A 6,145-nucleotide genomic window follows, 5' to 3' on the forward strand; every position below is an offset into this window, starting at 1 on the left:
TCCCCGCTGCAGGAGACGCTGTATTCCATGGCTGTTTAAAACTATTTCCAGGTTAGTGGGGATTAGGGTTGTGCCGATGGACGATATCATCGTCCCATCGTGATGGCTGGCCGGCATCACGATGGAGAGCCACCATCGTGATGCCACGACCCCACCCTGTCAGACACACTAATCCTAGTCGCGGGCGCTGGACGGGAAATTGACAAGTGCGTCTGTCTTACTAGCAAAGACACTTGCGTCAGGCTTTACGCTGCGCAGGGTGCAAGATAGGGCCCCTTAAGTGGGAGCTACTTTTTTTCCCCCCTTACGTGCAGCCTATTTGTGAAAAAGACCATCGCTCTGAGCAGAGTGGATTGGCTGTAGTGATACATTCTCTCTCTCTCCCTGTCAGTTGTAGCTCGCTCTACCTGCTAGTAACGTTGGACACAGTGAGAGAGAGAAAAAAAGAAAAAAGCGTTAATGTGGAACGCTATCACTTTCCTTTCTCCCCTCATTGGACTAAGTTTGTGGACACTACTGTGTGCGTGCATCAATAAGTAAGTCTGATGTCCTCTAGGTACGGGACGATGTTATGCAGGATTTATCAATGTACGTTAGCAACAGTAGGCTAATTCACGAGGGTGCTATTTTATTGGTGAGCTAATATTAAGCATCTTAGGGCTGCACAATTAATCAAATTTTAACCACGATCATGATTTTGGCTTCCCACGATCAAATTCACGTGATCGAGTGATATTTAAAATGCTTCATTCCGTTCATAGAACGCTCCGTAAACCGCTCTCTGATCACGTGCCTTCATGAGCCAATCAGAGTTGTTCCCTGCACCGCGGAGCTTAGTGTAGATGTAGACAGTCACAGACGACAGAGTAACGTGAGGAAAATTACACAACAGATAGCAGTCGGTCATAAGTCGTCACAAGGTTTACCAGTTTACCAGTAAACGCAACATTTTGTCACGTCTGTGTTGATTTTCAGACAAGTAGCTAGTTTGAGTCTTTTAGCTCATAGCTTTAGCGGCAGACTGTTGTACGTCCCGCTGTTGTAATCCTCTACAGTGAAATACAGTCACACTACACCGGTTAGCATTTTAGCCGTGTTTAAGCCAGTTACTACTGTAGCTAATGGTAGGCTAACATTGGCTGCTGTGTAACGTGCGTGATATGCAGCGATGTTTCTGTTGCCTCTAACGTCTGTTTTAGAGCATCAGAGCAACGCAGACATTTAAGTGGCACCGTAATCCGCGTTGCTATTTCGTCCGGTAGATATCGGGTACCGGGTGCACTATTGGCACCAGATTTTAACATGCGCCGTTAACGTGAACAGTAAATTGCGTTGCCTGCATCTTTTCACGGCAAACGCACATGTTTGGAAAGCGCACAACAGCTGAAAACTCCTTCATAGTATCCTTCAACAAAGGAGGAATATAGCACCATATGGATGTGACAGCAGTTATAATTAGCCTATGTGACAATAAAATTTGTTTTGGTTAAAATCAACAAATAATCGTGATAATTAATCGTGATAAATATATTGATCAAAAATAATCGTGATTATCATTTTGGCCATAATCGTGCAGCCTTAGCGCATGTGTTCACGTGCGCTGCAAGAGTTATGTTTCTGTTTATGCGTTATTCAGTGCAAACATAACCGAGAATGTAGTTAAATCTCAGTAATGATGGTATATTAGGTTATTACTGTCGCTCTGTTGAAGGCAAACGTCCCACTGTACTGTCGTTACGCAGATCACGGACATCTGATTGATTTTACTGTACCGTAGTTAAGTGAAAGTAGGTCGAGTTGTTAAAAACTGCCCCTGCCAGCAGGGCAGCATAGCCATGTAATACTGTCTATTTACAGAGGGTATTTAAATGTATGTCTGATCATTTCTATGTTAACTGTTAGCCCATAGTAGTAGAAAAACATATTTATGTAGAGAGATATAATAAAATAAAAAGTGCTAAAGCTTTTCTTTTGTAAAAGTTAGGTGTCCAGCTAGTTTTAATTATGCAAACTTACAAATACGCTGTCAGTTCTCCTCAGGGGTGGTACATCTGGGTCATCACCAACATCAACATGTGAACTCTCAGGAGTGCATATCTCTGTGTTGCTCTCAGAATCTAGGCTTCCTTCCTATGGGGGGAACAAACAATATAAAGCACTGGCAAAATAATCACTATATTAGTGTTTATGTTATAAACATTTAAGCATGGCATGCTTCCCTTACAGTTTTTCAGGTTAAGGGCTCAAGGTATGTAGAATTTAGGAAAAAAGATTTATATAAATCATAGCCATAAAAGCCAGATTGAAGTAAACTACTTAATCCAGTTCAGACCAAAGATTTGTGATGAGATGAAACCATTTTAGAACGTAGCAGGTAAAAGTTGCAGGGCCATGAACCGGCCCGTCTTAACTCGACTCAAGTCAGCTGATGGCGTCCCAACTCAGCTGGTCAAGTCACCAGAAGGCTGGTTTTAAAAGGTAAGGGATGCCACCTGTTTCAACAGCCAATAGAGAAGCCAGCTAGTAAAGTCAGCTACAAACTATAGAAATAAAATGAGCAGTGAATCAGATAAATAAAACGTTTTCCCATAATCTCGGCAGTTGTCTTCTATTCTTCATTGTGCGTATGTTTTAAAAAGTTGTCTATCTCCCGCTTCATCACGCTACGGTTGCACTCACACCATGAGTTTGGCATTGACCTCCCTCCATGCCGCCAGCGCCTGTACTACTGCCAGCATCTGGCTGACTTTTCATCAGTGGATGAATGAGGAACTCAGGGCACTGGCAGCATGGAGGGAGAGTGGGCGTCATAGAGACAGGGCGCATTTAAGTCCCGCCCCCACCAGAGAGGAAAACAACTTCCTGCTCTCCATTGACTTTGTATTGTGTGAGGGTTTCTCCTCTTTATTTCATCTGCTAACCAACAACAGAAAAATGTCTAAAAGCTGCTGAGTGCTGATATTCACTACGAACAGGGTAGAGAACCCAGAACTTAAGTTTTTATAAGCTGCTGATCCAAAAAAACTGAGCTTTATAAAGAGAAAAGTGGATACAGACGTGAGATATCAGCAGAGAGAATGGAGAAACTGTAGGATTCTGACACTAATCTAAAGACATGTCTGATGTTACATGTGTTAGCTTAACTTACAGACATATAGTTAGCCTAAAACTAACATTTTGATATTTGACTTGGTAACTAAATGTTTGCACACGTAACGTCGGACATATTGTTAGCTTTGCGTCACTCCATTCTCCCTGTTGATTCCTCACGTCTGTTTCGAATTTTGTCTTCATAAAAGCTCAGTTTTTTGGGTCGGCAGCTTATAAAAACTTAAGTTCAAGGTTATTTACCATGCTGGTAGTGAATATCAGCACACAGCAGCTTTTAGACATGTTTATGTTTTCTAGCAGACAGATCAAGAGGAGGCAACCTTCACACAATACAAGTCAACGGAGAGAGGAGAGATGTTTCGCACCGATGGGGGTGACTTTCAGAGTACTGCACTATTCACCTGACTTCACAAAGAGCTAAAGAGCCAGGGCACTACCCTCCTACACACATAGTTTTCTTTATTAAAAACTAAAAAAAGTATAAGAGGCCCCATTGAAAAGACAGGTGAATTTTAATGTTTGTATGAATATCATATTATTGCATTTAAAATTCCACCTTATTATTACCTGGCTTTGGTGTTTTAGGTATTCCATGTGCCTGGATAAACATGCATTATGATGCTCCCTCAGGCGTTGTAAGCGTGCCTTCCGCCTGGTGTATCCTGCACTCTGCCTGCAAGTGGTTAAACACAAACAGTTGATGTAACATCTGTATGTAGGCTATTTCATTGTTCTTTTCATAATTTTTTTTAAATAGCTGTAATTTGAAGGGTGCCCAATAGTTTGAGTAACAAATAACAAGGTTATATTTGCAGCTTGTGGAGATAAGAAAATCAAGTCCATGCTTAAACCTATACAGAGAAAAAAAATCTCCCTTTAAAAGATGGTTATAGAGATGATAAAATGGCTTGAATGAAGTTTATGGCCTCTTATCAGTCTGTTTACCTGCACTTAATAACCAGGTTAAATGTAACCATGACAGCACTGCAGGAGTGGCAGAATGAAAGCAGAGATATTTATAGAAGCAATGCCTCCTTAGATTTAAAATAACATCTGAAACTTTACACAAAGCAGCCTGTAGAAGTCTAATAAGTCCGTTTCCACCACTTCACATTTGACTGTATGTTACATTCATACACGATTTGCGCTGTGGAGGAAAAGCTACGCGCTGTCCGTCTGTCCAGCCCGGTCTTATTCCCATAGGATCAAATACTAAACCTAGTCTGGGCCCTCCGCGTTCGACGCACGTGTTCATGCATTCATGTAGCTGTCCTGTGCGTTGACAATGACAAAGCGTAACGACGAGTTAAAAATGAGAACACGTTGGTGTGTAAAAAAAGAGGAGAAAAAAAGAATGTGTTGGTCTGTCTCACTGCGCTGTATGGCTGCTGCGACACCATTTTTTAAACAGAATTAAAGTAAATTGAGCAAAACCACTGATATGAATGAGAAGAGTAAAACTAATTCATGATTTTCTTTAAGATTAGAAAATAATTAGCCCATTTTTTTAACACCAACTCAGCTGCTGTTTGTTAAACTTTAGCTGTGTAACTCGTTTAGCCCTGAATTAAGAACGTATTCCAGAAAGATACTGAACATTGGTAGTTACGGTAGCTAACATTAACATTACTGATCACTGTAGCAGGTGATAAATGCTCATTAAACATCCCCATTTTCTATCCTTAGAACCGTGCTCCCACGCCCATGAATATTAGCTAACGTTATAACATTAGTAATAGTATAACTATACAGAAGTTGAGACCAGCCAAGTAGCAGTCAGCGGCAAAAAAGGCAGTCCATAACCGAAAAATATGCTGAAATACCAGCTCAAAAGTGTAGCTAATGTTAGTTTGCTAACAGTATTGTAACACTAGCTAGCTAGCTGGTGAGAAGTTAACCATCGTTAGCATCGGCAAACCATGCTAATACAAAAATTAGCTGCAAACCATAGACTGAAAACACGTTAACCACAGTGCTTAGCCTAATTAAAAATTACTAAAACAGTGTTGGTGTTAAGTTACTTACTTGACGTTAGTTTCCATCCTCCGTTTCTTTGTCCATTTGCGTCTGTGCTCCTGCCAGCTCGTGCTCGTGCCTGGTCCAACTAACTGCACGTGCTGCCGCCCGTTCCAACTCACGGTCAGCAGCTCTCGTGCAGGTGGGGGATGGGCAAATACGACGTGGGGACCTAGAAGTCAGGAAAAGTGTGTTCTGCAGCTGAATCCCCGTGACAGAGTGACAGGTGGGGACCGGCATAGGTAAATTGGGGACCGCAAAAGTCAGGAAAGGTGTATTCTTCCCTCACTTCTTTGATTTGTGTTTCACCAAATTATAATGCATCCAAAATAAAAAATATATTTGTATACGCTTTTAATATCCTTAATTTTAGGGTAGATGGTTTTGCCCAGAGTTTACATTTAGGAATTTAGAACTGAGTGGTGTTCCATTCAGGCCCGGTTCTGGGCAGCTTTAAATGGCGGACACAGTAAAAAATGATGGGTGGGCACAAGCAACTAGTGTAAATATGCATGTTCTTTAGTACTGTAAGATATAATTTGCACTTTTTTATACTATCTAACGCTTTAAATCATAGTAATTAATTACTTTATATACAAAAGCCAGAAAAAAACGTTGGACTAATAAACTGATAGCTGTTGCCACGGAGGGAAGCCGTTCATCTCAAACACTGCCATTACACAGACCAGATTTACAGTTTTTCTCAATTGTTAAAACACAATTTCTGAAAATTGCTCCATTTTCTGAAAACATTAAACACAAAACCATTTTTCCGTCATTGTCTTTAGATGAACGAAAACATGTTCTATCATAGTAGCTCAAAATTGATCAGAAATTACTACTCTGCTTTGCTCTTTGAAATTTTTTTTGTTCTTTCTCCTCCTTGTACCCCTATTTTTACAGTACTGTACCCTGCATCTCACAAACCTGTCTCTGTGATACTGTAATTCTTGTAATTCTTTGTTGATATAAACCTGCAACCAGTCAAAATCTATTGAGCAGTCAGTACTGTTACACT

General features: G+C 40.8%; 1 long non-coding RNA gene across 1 annotated transcript; it reads right to left on the minus strand.

The window, feature by feature from the left end:
- Positions 1-2,029: 2,029 nt before the first annotated feature.
- Positions 2,030-3,823, minus strand: LOC118496095. Its single transcript, XR_004898572.1, has 2 exons — positions 3,679-3,823; positions 2,030-2,130 (listed from the first exon to the last, which is right to left on the minus strand). It is a non-coding gene; the product is annotated as an uncharacterized LOC118496095 (long non-coding RNA).
- Positions 3,824-6,145: the final 2,322 nt, after the last annotated feature.

This window comes from Sander lucioperca, chromosome 10 (assembly GCF_008315115.2).
Source record: "Sander lucioperca isolate FBNREF2018 chromosome 10, SLUC_FBN_1.2, whole genome shotgun sequence".
Classification (NCBI taxonomy): domain Eukaryota; kingdom Metazoa; phylum Chordata; class Actinopteri; order Perciformes; family Percidae; genus Sander; species Sander lucioperca.